Source organism: Urocitellus parryii, chromosome 3 (genome assembly GCF_045843805.1).
Source record: "Urocitellus parryii isolate mUroPar1 chromosome 3, mUroPar1.hap1, whole genome shotgun sequence".
Classification (NCBI taxonomy): Eukaryota; Metazoa; Chordata; class Mammalia; order Rodentia; family Sciuridae; genus Urocitellus; species Urocitellus parryii.
The window spans coordinates 83840042-83853875 of NC_135533.1; the positions used below are offsets into that span (position 1 = coordinate 83840042).

Below are 13834 nucleotides of genomic sequence, written 5' to 3' on the forward strand. Positions count from 1 at the left end.
GGAAAGTCACCACCTGAAACTGTTTCCTTATTTGAATTCTATTATTAGATGGTCAAAATGGTTTCTAGCTCTGATACTCTGTGGATCCAGTGTCCTCACCTCAGGCCCTAGAACAGTTTTCCTGGTCTCAGTTCATCACTCCAAACCAAACACTCCAGTGTCCCAGCTTGATCCCAGCTTTACTGATGGAAACTGTTCAATCTGGCTCCAAGGATAGATCACCAGCATCTCCAAGGATGGGAGAACTGCCTAATATCACAAACTATTATCTTTTAAAATTAGCATAGTGCTTGACCAAGTAAAACACTTACCTTTTTGTCAGAAATGGTCATGGCAAAACTTCCTGTGGTGTAACTATTGTGTTGTTTTATATCATGCTACTTACATATTAACACATTGAATGCTACATAGCGGCACCAACCCTAAAATGTGTCAATTTGGACTTTGTAGAAATCTTTATAAGAAAATGTTTGACCCCCAAACATAAATGCATACCTTTTATTTAACAACCAGTTAAGATGTGTAAGTACACATGAATAATCAGAAGGGAATTTAAAAGAGAGCTAAATATGCTTTGAATTCGGAAATTAAAAAAAAAAAATAAAGTCACTCACATTCCTAAGTGTTCTTATAAAAGTTGTATGTTGAAAACATGGAAAGACCAGTTTGATGAAGTACTCCTATTTTTCCAGACCTGAACCTTCCCAATCACAAAGCTATTTCTTTTTATTTACATGCAGAACATTTTTCAGAAACATGCATAAATGTATAGCAAACAATGAAAGTGTGAAATGTGTTCATTATGGTAATTAAAGAATCAAACAAATGAATGGTCATTAGAGCTTATCTAACTCAATGTTTTGTAAACTTAGGTCTTGTGACCTACCATAAATACATTCATGAGATAATGTCTACCTTACTATTTATGAAGCCATTCAATATTTTTATTTTATTTATTTCATTTCTTTGAATTTGATTGTGATCCACCTTGTTGATTTTATGACCCTCTAATGGATCACAACCCACAATTCAAAAAACACTAAAACATACCCAGCTCTCTCATCTTAAAAATGAAAAAAATTGGAAGTTATTTTTAAAAATAAGGTAAATGGATGCAGTTCGAGAAGATAATGCTAAGTGAAGTTAGCCAATCCCAAAAAACTAAAAGGCGAATGTTTTCTCTGATATAAGGTGACTGACACATAGTGGCATAGGGAGAGGGAGCATGGGAGGAATAGACAAACTCTAAATAGGGCAGAGGGATAGGAGGGGAAAGGGGGCAGGGGTTAGCAATGATGGTGGAATGTGGTGGACATCATTATCCAAAGTACATGTTTGAAGACATGAATTGGTGTGAACATACTTATACACAGAGACTATGAAAAATTGTGTTCTATATGTGTAATAAGAATAGTGATGCATTCGCTGTCATGTATTTAAAAAATAAAAGCAATTAAAAAAATAAAATAACCTAGCTGAACCAAGATCAGAATCTATCAGAAACCATTAGAATTTTTCATTCTTTTCTTTATCTCTACCTCTAATAACTCATTTTGTCCAACAAAAAAGTAGAGAAAATAATAGCTTTTGAAATCAAAAGCTAGTTCTTTAAAAAGATAATAAAATTGGGCTGGGGATGTGGCTCAAGCGGTAGCGCGCTCGCCTGGCATGCGTGTGGCCCGGGTTCGATCCTCAGCACCACATACAAACGAAGATGTTGTGTCTGCCAAAAACTAAGAAAAAATAAATAAATATTTAAAAAAAAAAGATAATAAAATTGACAATTGATCAGGACCAAAGGAGGGAAGATACAATTTATCTATATCAGGAACGAAAGAGATGACATCACTACAGATTCTACACATAAGACTAGGACAATAAGGTGTTAAAAGCAATTTTATGAGACTCATTTTTTCTCCTTTGCTAGCAAAGCAATAAACCATCCTTTTTCCTTCTCAAGACCGTTTTCTCTTGCTGGATTGGCATCAAGACAAGGACAGCTTTCTACACCAGGGACAGCTTTCTACAAAAAGGACAGCGTTCCACAGCAAGGACTCAAGTACAGAATCATGGAGCCAGAGAAAGAGAAGACCGGGAGGCTCCCCAGGGAGAGCAGCCTGAGGAGACAGGTCCCCGACTGGCTGATGAGGACCCCCAAGGTAAGGATATCCCATTTGGATCTTGTGGACAGGCAGCCTGAGCCCAAGAGAGCCCAGTTGTCTGGCATCGTAATGGCTGAAAACTGTAAAGTAACTCATGAACAGCTATGTGAGTTGCTCAAGTATGCAGTTCTGAGTCAACCCGTTATTGAGAGACCCAGGTGGTGCCAGCTTCTTGACCAAAACCAACTGAGGAGAATAGTGGTCTTCGTCCTTCAAGGGATGAGTCAACCACACTTCTACAGGTTCTATTTGGAGTCTAGATTTCTCCGAAAAGCCTTCAAACACAAATTCCACTTGCCTCCTCCATCATCTAATTTTCTAGCTGATATTATTGGGCTATCAAATCAAACAGCTGGATATCTGCCTAAGACCATGGAAGGATCTTTACCGTCTGCCAGTACAAAACCCAACATTGACCTGCAAAATGACCCTGTCATGAAGTCCTGGAAGCTGTCCAGCTGGCCATCGAGTCCTTGAATGGCGTTCTGGTGGAAGGTGTATACATAAAGGTACAGAGACCTGTGACAGAACTCACTCTCGATTGTGACACACTTGTTAAGGAGCTGGAACGAGATTCTGAGAACCGAGATACTAGTTATCTGTCTGGAGTTAGTAAAGATTTCTTGGGACATATTCAGGAACTACCAAACCTCCTTGGTGGCCTGGAAGCTGTGATCGTGCCTACAGATGCTAAAAGTGGAAGACAGGAAAAATATTGTTTCCTAAAATTCAAAACTTTTAGCAATGCCCAGAGGGCCCTCCATGTCCTCACAGGCAAGGACTGGAAGCTGAAAGGCAGGCAGGCCCTAACCCCCTGGCACCTGCATGCGTGGCTTAGGAGCTCACCACCTGAATCAAGAAGGCCCACAGGTCTCAGGGTTAGACCTCCTCCCTCAAAGCCGGAGACCTTGCAGAATTTAAAGGCGGACAACGCAAAGATTGCAGCCTGGCGTTGGAGCCGGAAGATTGGACGGCTCTAATAACTCATTTTGTCCAACAAAAAAATAGAGAAAATAATAGCTTTTGAAATCAAAAGCTAGTTATTTAAAAAGATAATAAAATTGACAAAGCCTGAGCCCAGGTACCCTTTGCGTCATCCTCCTGCCAGGAACCGCTAGCCCTCATGGATCTCTCTCTGGCCTAGGACTCATGGGAATAAAAGATGAAGAAGAGGAAAGCACCATCCCAAGCATGGGTTTGTGAGTCGGCTCGCCACTTACCGTTTCTCATCCTTCCTGGGCTTTGGTGGAGAAGACGGTCAGGCTGCAGCTTCTCCAAAGACTGCTGGGCCTCTTCATTCAGTGGGCAGCTTTGTGTGGGAAGTTGGTGTACCAGCTAACAAGTCTAATCCATTTACATGGCATGCACAAGTTTTCAATAAATGCCTAAAATTCAAGCCTTCCTCATCTTAAGACAGGGTGGGGGGGGACTAAAATAAAAAGATGCCACACTGTGCCCCATGAGTCTGTACAATTACTATGTGCCAATTTAAAATATATATATTTAATCATATATATATATGATTAAAAATAAAGTAAAATGGAAACAAAATAAATACAATTTATAATTTACCCCCATAAAAAGCAACTTTATGCCTATAAACTTAACAATTTAGTTGGAGTAAGAAGATTCCTTGAAAGGCACATACTATAAAAGTTTATACATACACACACAACTCAAATAACCCTGTATTTATTTTTTAAACCAAAATTGTAATTAAAAATCTTCTCACAAAGAAAAATCCAGGCCCACATAGCAAACTCTACCAAATGTGGAAGGAAGAAATAGTATCAATTCTATACAAACTCTCCCTCAAAAATTGAACAGGAAGGAATGCTTCCCAACTCATTCTCTGAGTCCAGCATTACCCTTAAATCTAGTTCAACAATATATTAAGAAAAATGCATCATGACCAAGAGGAGTTTATCCCAGAATTACAGGGTTGATTTTATATTGAAAATTGAATTAATACAATTTATGATATAAAAAATTTTAAAACAAAAAAATATGATCATCTCAATAAATACAGGAGAAAGCACTTGACAATATCTAGCCGGCATTCCAGATTAAAAAAAAAACTCTCAGCAAACTAGGAATAGAAGGGTACTTCCTCAACTTGATAAAAGGCATCTACAGGGATAGGGAGATAGCTCAGTGATAAAGCACTTGCCTAGTATACATAAAGCCCTGGGTTCAATCCCCAGCACCACATAAAAATAAACAAAATGGAACAAAAAAAGTATTTAAAGGAGATAGATATATGTTGTAAAAGGCATCTACAGAAAACTTTGTATTCAGTTAAAATAACTTAATTATGAAAAACCAAAGATTAGGAACAAGATAGTTATGTTTACTCTCTTTACCTCTCTTCAATATTATCTGGTGCCATCAAGAGAAGAAAATTCATCCAAGTTGAAATGGAAGACATAAAACTGTCTTTATTCAGACAACGTGATCATTATCTTTGTAGAAAATCCAATGGAATCTGCAAAAAAAAAAAAAAAAAAACCCATGCTGGAACCAATAAGTAAGTAAGTTTAGCAAGGTTGCAGGATACAAGATCAATGTACAAAAATCTGCTATTTATACTAGCAACAATCAAAAGCTGAAATTGAAAAAAATTAATATTCACAATAGCACTAAATGTGAAATACTTAAGAATACATCTGACAAAAGATTTGTAAGACCCATTTTTTGAAAACTGTAAAACATTGCTGATAAAACTTTTTGAAACCTAAATAAATAGAAAATGGATCATAAGACTCAATATTGTTGAAATGGGGTTGTGGCTCAGTGGCAGAGCATTTGCTTAGCACATGTGAGGCACTGGGTTCCAACCTCAGCACCACATAAAATAAATAAATAAAATTAAGGCATTATGTCCATCTACAAATCATACATATATATAGTTGAAATGTAAATATTCTTTGAATTGATCTACAAATCCAATATAATTCCTATTAAAATCTCAGCAAGCTTTTTCTTGTAGAAACTGACAAGCTGATCCTAAATTCAGGTGACAATGAAAATGGCCTAGAATAGCAAAGATAAATCTTAAAAATAACATGCTTAAGAGATAATAGTCACTAATTGCAAAAATTATTATAAAGCCACAGTAACCAAAAATGATGTTTTAGGCATAAAGAGAGAAAGATCAATGGAAATAATTGAGTCTTGAAATAAAACCACACTAATTTTTGACAGGCACACAAAGGTAATGATATGGAGAGAGAACAGCTTTTTCAACAAATGATGTTGGAATAATTGAATGTTTATATGCAAAAATAAAAGTGATTTTGGATCCATGCCTTCTATTACATGAAAATATTAACTTGTAATATATTATAGACTTAATGGAAAACCTAAACCTTTAAAAGTTGTAAAATAAAAGAGGAGAAAATCATTGTGACCTTGGATTAGGCAAAGATTTCTTAGAAAAACAAAAGCACAACCAATAAAAAAAACCAATTATTAAAATTAAAAACTTCTATTAAAAAAATGATTAGAAGAAAAATATTTGCAAAGCATATGTCAGTTAAAAGACATATCAAGAATATTTTTAAGGGCTGGGGATGTGGCTCAAGCGGTAGCGTGCTCGCCTGGCATGCGTGCGGCCCGGGTTCGATCCTCAGCACCACATACAAAGATGTTGTGTCCGCCGAAAACTAAAAAATAAATATTAAAAAAAATTCTCTCTCTCTCTCTCTCTCTCTCTCTCTCTCTCTCTCTCTCTCTCTCTCTCTCTCATTCTCACTCTCTCTTTAAAAAAAAAGAATATTTTTAAAATACTTAAAAGCCAAAAATAAGGGGAAAAAGAGATAATGCAATTAAAAATGAACAAAAGAGTCAACCAAACACTTTACAAAGATCAAGAACACTTCAAAAGAGGAGATCAGCAAATAAGCACATGAAGAGATTCTCAACACCATTAGTCATTAGGGAAATGCAGAATAAAATCGAAATGGGATTTCTCTATATATCTATCAGAATGACTAAAATTTAAAAGACTGATCTTATCAAGTGCTGATAAGAATATGGAGGAACTGGAACTCCACAGATGGGAATGTAAAATACTACAACCACACTGGAAAACATTTTGGCAGTTTCTCACAAAGTTAGATGTCTACTATAGGATATAGTAATTCTACTCTTAGGTACTTACTGAAAAATAAAGGAAATATGTTCTCTATAAAGATTGTTCATAACAGTCTTTTCAGTAAAATAACAAAAACCATAAACACCCAAATGTCCATTATCAGGTGACAGAATAAGCAAACTGTGCTGTATATATATTCAACCACAAATAAATATGAATTATTGATTCTAGAAATGACATGAAGGAGTCTCAAAATAATTAAGTGGCATTAAAAAAAACCTGATTTTAAAAATCTGGAATATAGATTTCATTATTAAAAATTCTAGAAAATACGAAGTAATTTACAGTGACATAAAGCAGGTCAGTGGTTACTGGACAATGAATGGGATAAGAGGGGCACAAGAAAACTTCTGAGGTGATGGATATGTTTGCTATCTTGACAATGGAGACCTTTCATGGAAATCACACATGCCCAAACTTTGATCAAATGATACATTTTAAATATGTGCAGTGTGTGTATCAATTTACCTTAAAAAAATAGTTGATTAACAACCACAAAACTTTTTGCCCAAAACAACTTTCTTTTCTCAACCGGAGCGGCAGCTGGCAAGTCGAAGTCCCCTTCCTGTTTCCACCATGAGTAACAAAGGCCTTTCTCCTCCAATTTCAGTTTGAAAAAATCCCGAGTCCTGTCTGACTGGCACAGATTTTCCAGATGGAGTCTAATAACACCTTAGGGTAAAGGGCAAGGAAGAGGACGGCCACACTTATTAGCACGTTGGTGATACAAGCCATTCCCCAAATGAAGGAGCTTTTATTCCTAGCAGAGAGAAGTGCTAAACAGACACAATGCTCAGTGTCCCCTCCAGCACTTTCTGTGCCTTTCCTCATTTAGTTCTTACAGTGGAACTGTGTGGTGGAATTAGCACCTCCATTGCACAGCAGAAGCTAAGCAATCAAAGGGCAAATAATTTGTCCATAATAGTAGATTGCATGATGTCCTCTACAGTGATGGTTAATTTTATATGCCACAGAGGCTAGGCTATGGGTTTTAGTTGACTTTTTCATCACTGTGACCCAAGGACCTGACAAGAACAAGATAGAGGAGAGGAAATTTATGTGGGGCTCACAGTTTCAGAGGTCTCAGTCCATAGATGGATGACTCCATGCCTCTGGGCCTGAGTGAGGCAAACTATCATGGTGGAAGATATGGTGGAGGAAAACAGCTCAGAACACAGCCACCAGGAAGCAGCTAGAGATGATGGATATGTTTGCTATCTTGACAATGGTGACCTTCACTCACCAGGGACAAAATATAAATCCCAAAGTCACACCCCCAATGACCTATCTCCCCCAGTCACACCCTATCTGCCTATAGTCACTGCCGAATGAATCCATATCCATGGATTAATCCACCTCTGAACCTTCTTGTGCTGTCTCAGTGAGATTTTGGGGGACACCACATATCTAAGCCATACATCTGCATATTGCTTTGTAAGTATTTTTAAGATGAGATCAGCATTTAAGCCAGGGACTTTGAGTGAAGCAGATTGCCCTCCATAACCTGAGTGGGCCTTAAGGAAAAAAACTGACCTCCTTTGAGAAAGAGAACGTTCTCCTAGCAGGTGGCCTTTGGATTTGAACTACATCAACTCTTACCTGGGTCTGCAGTCTGCTGGATCATCCTGCAGCCTCCACAATTGTGTGAGCTGGTTCCTTAAAAGCAGTTAAATCTGTTTCTCCTTTCCCCTTCCACCACGCATCCTCTTGGTTCTGATTTTCTGTAGAGCTAATCTGCCCTCAAAATTTACGCCCATCCAAGTTGGAGAATATAATGCTAAGTGAAGTTAGCCAATTCCCCCCCCCCCAAAAAAACAAATGCGAATGTTTTCTCTTATATAAGGATGATGATTTATAATGGGGTTGAAGGCAGGGAGAATGGGAGGATTAGAGAAACTCTAGATAGAGCAAAGAGGTGGGAAGGGGAGGGAGGGGGAGGGAGATAGAGGGAGCGGGAAGGAGGGGGAGGGAAGGGGAGGGAGGAGGCATGGGGGTAGGAAAGACCGTGGAATGAGATGGACACCATTACCCTAAGTACACATATGAAGACACAAATGGGGTAACTTGACTTTGTGTACAACCAGAGATATGAAAAATTGTGCTGTGTATGTATACTATGAGTTGTAATGCATTCTGCTGTCATACATAACAAATTAGAACAAAAAAAAATTATGTCCAGAATATGATCTTATTTGGAAAGAGGGTCTTTTCAGATATACTTTGAATGAGTCCATACTGGATTAGAGTGGTCCTTAAATCCAAAGACTCATATCCTCCTGTGAAGAGAAGAGGTCAAAGGCAGCGGGAAGGCCATGTGGGGACAGACAGAAACTGGAACAGTACAGCTACAAGCCAAGGAAGGAACTTCAAGAAGCCAGAAGAAAGCCGTGGAGCGGGTTCTCATTCAGATTCTCCAGAAGGGACCAACCTTGCTGACACTTTCATTTCAGACTTCCTGCCTCCAAAATGATGAAAGAGTGAATTTTGATGTTTTAGGCCCCTACTGGGTGAGAATTTGTTACACAAGTACAAATGTGCCTTGCTTTCCCAGCACCGTCAAGTGGGAAAACATTAGTGGAACCACTGTAAGTGGAGGAGCGTCTTATTAGGGCTTAAGGAGCAAATATTAGAAGTAAAAAGGAGGAACATTTTCCAACTAATTTTGGAGTCTCTGAACCACCCATGATGAAAATAGCCTCTTAATCAAATCCAGTTTTTATTTCCAGGCTAAATGACAGCCCTCCCCCATTTTCCTCTTTAAGCTAGTGAATCATTCCAACCTGGTTTTCTCCCATGCCCTGTCCCAATGAGCTGTTTTAGATAGAGCACTAGCCCTTGTGCAGGAAATAGGGGTTGCATTAAGAAGAATGTGGTCCTTATATTCCTGAGAACTCTCTGCGATCTTTGCTGTTACTAGAAAGATCCACAAAAAAAAAAAAAAAAAAAAAAAAAGATAAAATTAAGTGGCTTGGCTATCTTCCCAACCTGGTTCTGAGGGCTCTCCACCTAGGGATAAGATCTGTTTTCCTGGTATAACTTGAGCACCACTGGCTCCTGGAAAGGACATACATACATATATACACCTCAGATGGAATCAGAGCCCTTCTCTTGGTGTTCGTTTGTGTTGCATTCTTTACAGGTGCTGTCTCCAGCATCTTTAATGCTGCAGTGTTAGTTTTATCAAATGAGCTAACAAATGATCACCTGGGCAACAAGAAACTGGCATCCACAGAGGTTGGAGTGACCACCTCCAGAAACCTGATAATCATAAATCAGAGTGGATTTATGATTAGATTTCTCCCACCTCTACATGTAATGATTCATCCCACAACTTGGACTGAAGAATGACCATAAGTGGTCACAAAATTGCCTGTCAGATGCTTGGAGCCCCATGGCTTAATTATTGGCACTAACATTGGGACCTCTCTTTTCATATGACTTTACTATTTTTTGAAGCAATTCTGGCCCAGGAAGGTAAGGCTGTAAACCAATAAGTGACCATTAATTCTCATTTATCTGGACGTAAACTGCTCAACCAGTCATCTTCTCAGGACAGAAGGTTGTTCATGTGAGTAGCTAACCTCTTTCTCGGGACACTAGGTGACTCCCTGGAGTCAAATCTGTTTGCCCATCAAATAACTATCCATCAAGTCTCATTTTAAAACTCCCTCTTCCTCATTGTACTTGCCAACCCTAAAAATTTTTATCAACTTTGCCCAATTCCAGAGTCCTAAATTTAAAGACCCACCTTGAACCGCTTGAACTCAGACTCCAAAACTCTGTGCTTATTCCCTTTCTTTATGACCAAGTCGCCACTCACATGATGCCTGTTATAGAAAATAATAAATCAGGTTTTGTTTGACCAATCTGTTGTTCTGATGGTTCTTTTAGGAGAGTCAGGGGTTAATACCCAAGATGGAGTAAACAAAGAAAAGTTAACCAAAAGACTCCTTATAGATATAAGGGTGGATTACTGAAATAAACAAGGAATGGTGAACATCCAGGGACCAGCAAGAGTGGGAAGCAATTAGCACCCCTGGGGCAGAAGGAACAAGGAGAGGAAGCAATGGCACCAGAACCCAGTGTGGGAGCAGGAGTGATGTGTCGTCAAAGTTGTGATCATGGAGGCCCACGACCAGACCATGGTCAAAATGAGGTGCAAAGGAAAGGAGCAGGGAGGAAGCACCTCCATCTGTCACTTCTCTTGCCTTTGCTTCCTGCTGGTGCCTCTCCTTGACCAAACCCAAATGGAAACCAGAAGCAAGGGGGCCCAGAGAACGTACAATCCCCCTCCAGGGGCCAGAGCAGGCAGAGAGGGAGAAGACGGGATCTGTGTGAATGTGAGACACAGGAAGAAGGCGGTAAATGGAGAAAAACCAGTATACAGCACGGAGTGCTTGTTAATAGAACAATAAGTGAGTTACACTGAATATATATACTCTTTCTACATGATTTATTGGCTATGGAGCGGTCAGAATCAGTAGACTGCCAATCTTGTTCATTGATCTATAATCTTAAAACAAGATCAATAAGGAACTCAAAGAATAAGGAAGAACAAGAAATTTGGTCATGATTTACAGACTTAATAGCTATTGTCTGTGGCATAATTTGGCTTAAGACCTGGATTTAGGAGTTGTAGCCAATGTCTCCATCACTTCACTCCCTAAATATCACCAAGCCAAGTCTTTGTTCCTAGGGAACTTACTGCAATTGCCAGAGTTAGCCAGATCACACTTTCTGGAAGGAGTTGAGAAGGATTGTACATTTGGAAATACCACCTAATGAGAAGTTGCCCAAACCATCCTTTTTAAAAACTGTTTTATTTTAAAGCATATAACCTAAAAAAAAATGTGAGCTGATGAGGTATCAGCAAAGCTGATCAAGCAAATTCAGCTTGGGAGTTCTCTGCCATGCGATAGATAGTCCCCAATATAATAAGAAGCTGTAGGTCTATAATCAGATAGACCTGGCTTGGAATCTCATACTATGTTTGAGCAAGTTACTTGATTCTTATGCCTCAGTTTCCCTCATATGTAAAATAAGAATAATATTCCCTTCTTCTTTTGGCTATTTTTTTTTTTTTTTGGCAACTACATTCTACTTCTCCTCCTTCCAGTGTTCTTCTCTATATCCCAGGACAGGAAGCCTGGTAACCATGTCCCAAATTCCATTTCTTTCATGGTTCTTGATAAGAAATACATTCTGTCAGTGACCTGTCCTTGAGCCAAATTTGGAGGTTCAGGCTTCAGCAGATGTGAAGTTTCACAGCAACTCTAGGTTTTCCCTTTCTGGTTATCAGTTTCATGCTATGACCAGCTGTGACCATAAGCATCACTTTCCTACCTCCTCCTGAGCGAGGCCATTACAGCAATTTCTGGTAGTGCAAATTCAGGGGCAAACTTGAAATCTTGCACCACCTCTCCTGACTTTCACTCCTTCAATCTTCCCAACATTTTTTTTAAGAGGCAACTATTTCTTCCTATTAAATCCCTTCCTACATGGCTTCTGTTTTTCTAACTGAACCCTGAGTGATATGTACCAGAGAGTCTTCAGACCACAAGAGCACCTTTCTCAAGAGCCATATTTGAATTAACCATTCCTGCTGAAGTCCTATGGCATATGTATTGTTTGTGGGATACTATGACACTGGCCATAAGTTTAAAAATAGCATCCTGGTGGAACTTTAATTTTAAATCCTTTATTTGACTAATATGTCTATTTCTAACACTCTAATCATAGAATCATATCATACAAAAACACAAACTGAATTTTGTTTTAAAAAAAAAGTACAGTTTACAAAATTCAAACATACCTTTGGAAACTCAATGACAGCTTCTCTATGGAAACTAATAATTCACTAATTGCCATTCCTCAAGACAAATTTTTCACTTTATATGATCGCCCCCCTCAATGGAAATGCAAATATTTTACGTACTCATTTGCTGTTTTCCCATCTAGTTTAGGATAACTAAAACATTCATTTAAAATAACAGAAAATGATGAGTAATTTGTTTATTATCTCCATTAAAGACAGAAAAAAATCCATTTGTCATAACACAAACATTCTTTGCCAATTCTATTAAGACATAGCAGGATAGAAATGGTTCCAGGCCTCCTTCATCACATCCCTGCTTCCAGTTCCAGCTCTTTCCATCAGCATTGCATAGTATACATTTGAAGATCCCTCATTCGGTATTAATGCAGCACTCCTACCCCTCCTGAATGAGGCAGCAATCACTTTGAATACAGGAGCCAGGTTTTCCCCCTTGAGGGCACTTTTGGTATGGTGTTCTACACACTCCTCAGCAGAGGAGGCCACAGCTCATAGATCTGCAGCGAGAACCACCATCCGGACTCCAGCATGGCTTCCTTTAAGGCCTGAGTTTTCAAGGCCAAGTCCAGTCCTGGATTGCTCAAACATCTAATAAATCTTATCTCTGAACTAATGAAACTGATTACATGGCACTTTGTAAATATCCAAGGTACTCCCCAAAAGGTAAACAGCGGTAATGGTCAAGATCAAAGTCTTGGGGATGGAGTGCTGCTATTACAGTCCGAGAGTCCTGTCTGCTTGGGAAGAACAGCAAACAAGGCTGGCTTTGATCACATCACTCCCAACACAGAACCTTCAGTGGTTCCACACTACCTTTATCAAAAGGCCACACTTCTTAGTGTACTTATCCTCCGTGCCCCTACCACCTGTCCCAACCCACCCTTCCAGCCTTATCTTCCCCTGCTCTCTCTCCACAGCCATGAACAAGTTCACCAGTCAACCTAAGCACAGCTCATAGCTGCACTGGCTGTCCTCATGCCCTCAGAATATTCTCTCTGTGCCTTCCTCGGCTTCTCCTCATGCCAAGTATTCCTGCATCATCCAGCTCAGGTCTCTCTTCTTCTCAAAACCATAATGTAATTCCCACCACACCCTCATACAGTAAGAGCCAGCTCTTCTAGAATACAGCTGGTCCCTAACTAGTTCGACTTAATAATGTGCCAAGTTGACAATAGTGCAAAGTATAGTAGAAACCCTATCTGTAATTTTGATCTTTTCTTTAAGGCTTCATGGTATATTGTGCACTAAACTCTCAGATTCAGTAGGCTAGTATATTGAATGCACTTTGCACTATGATATTTCAATCTACTCTGGGTTTATCAGGAGATAACCCCCTCATAGTAGAGGAACACCCACATTCATTAAGCCTTTTAAATCTGTTAAATGTCACTCAATCCTTGAAACAGTTCAATGAGGTAGGACTGTTTCCTCCTTTTTTATGGAAAAAGAAAAGGAGACCAATGCTGTAGTATCCTCAGACGATATGATTCAATAGTCGGATGTTTTCGATGAACAAAATTTGGCTAATTTACTCCTAAAACAGCTGAAGGAAATCTGTAAGACTTCTTGAACAAAGTTGTCATTGTTTCCAAAGTTCAATATAAAATGATCCCAAACTTGCAACAGCATATGTGGTATAAAATACTGTATACCCAATCTGCACATGAGAAGATACTTAACATC

At 38.9% G+C, this 13834-nt stretch overlaps 1 pseudogene; it reads left to right on the plus strand.

Annotated features, from left to right (window-relative positions):
• The first annotated feature begins 2069 nt into the window (after positions 1 to 2069).
• Positions 2070 to 3365, plus strand: LOC113190714 (RNA exonuclease 5 pseudogene; annotated as a pseudogene).
• The last annotated feature ends 10469 nt before the right edge of the window (positions 3366 to 13834 follow it).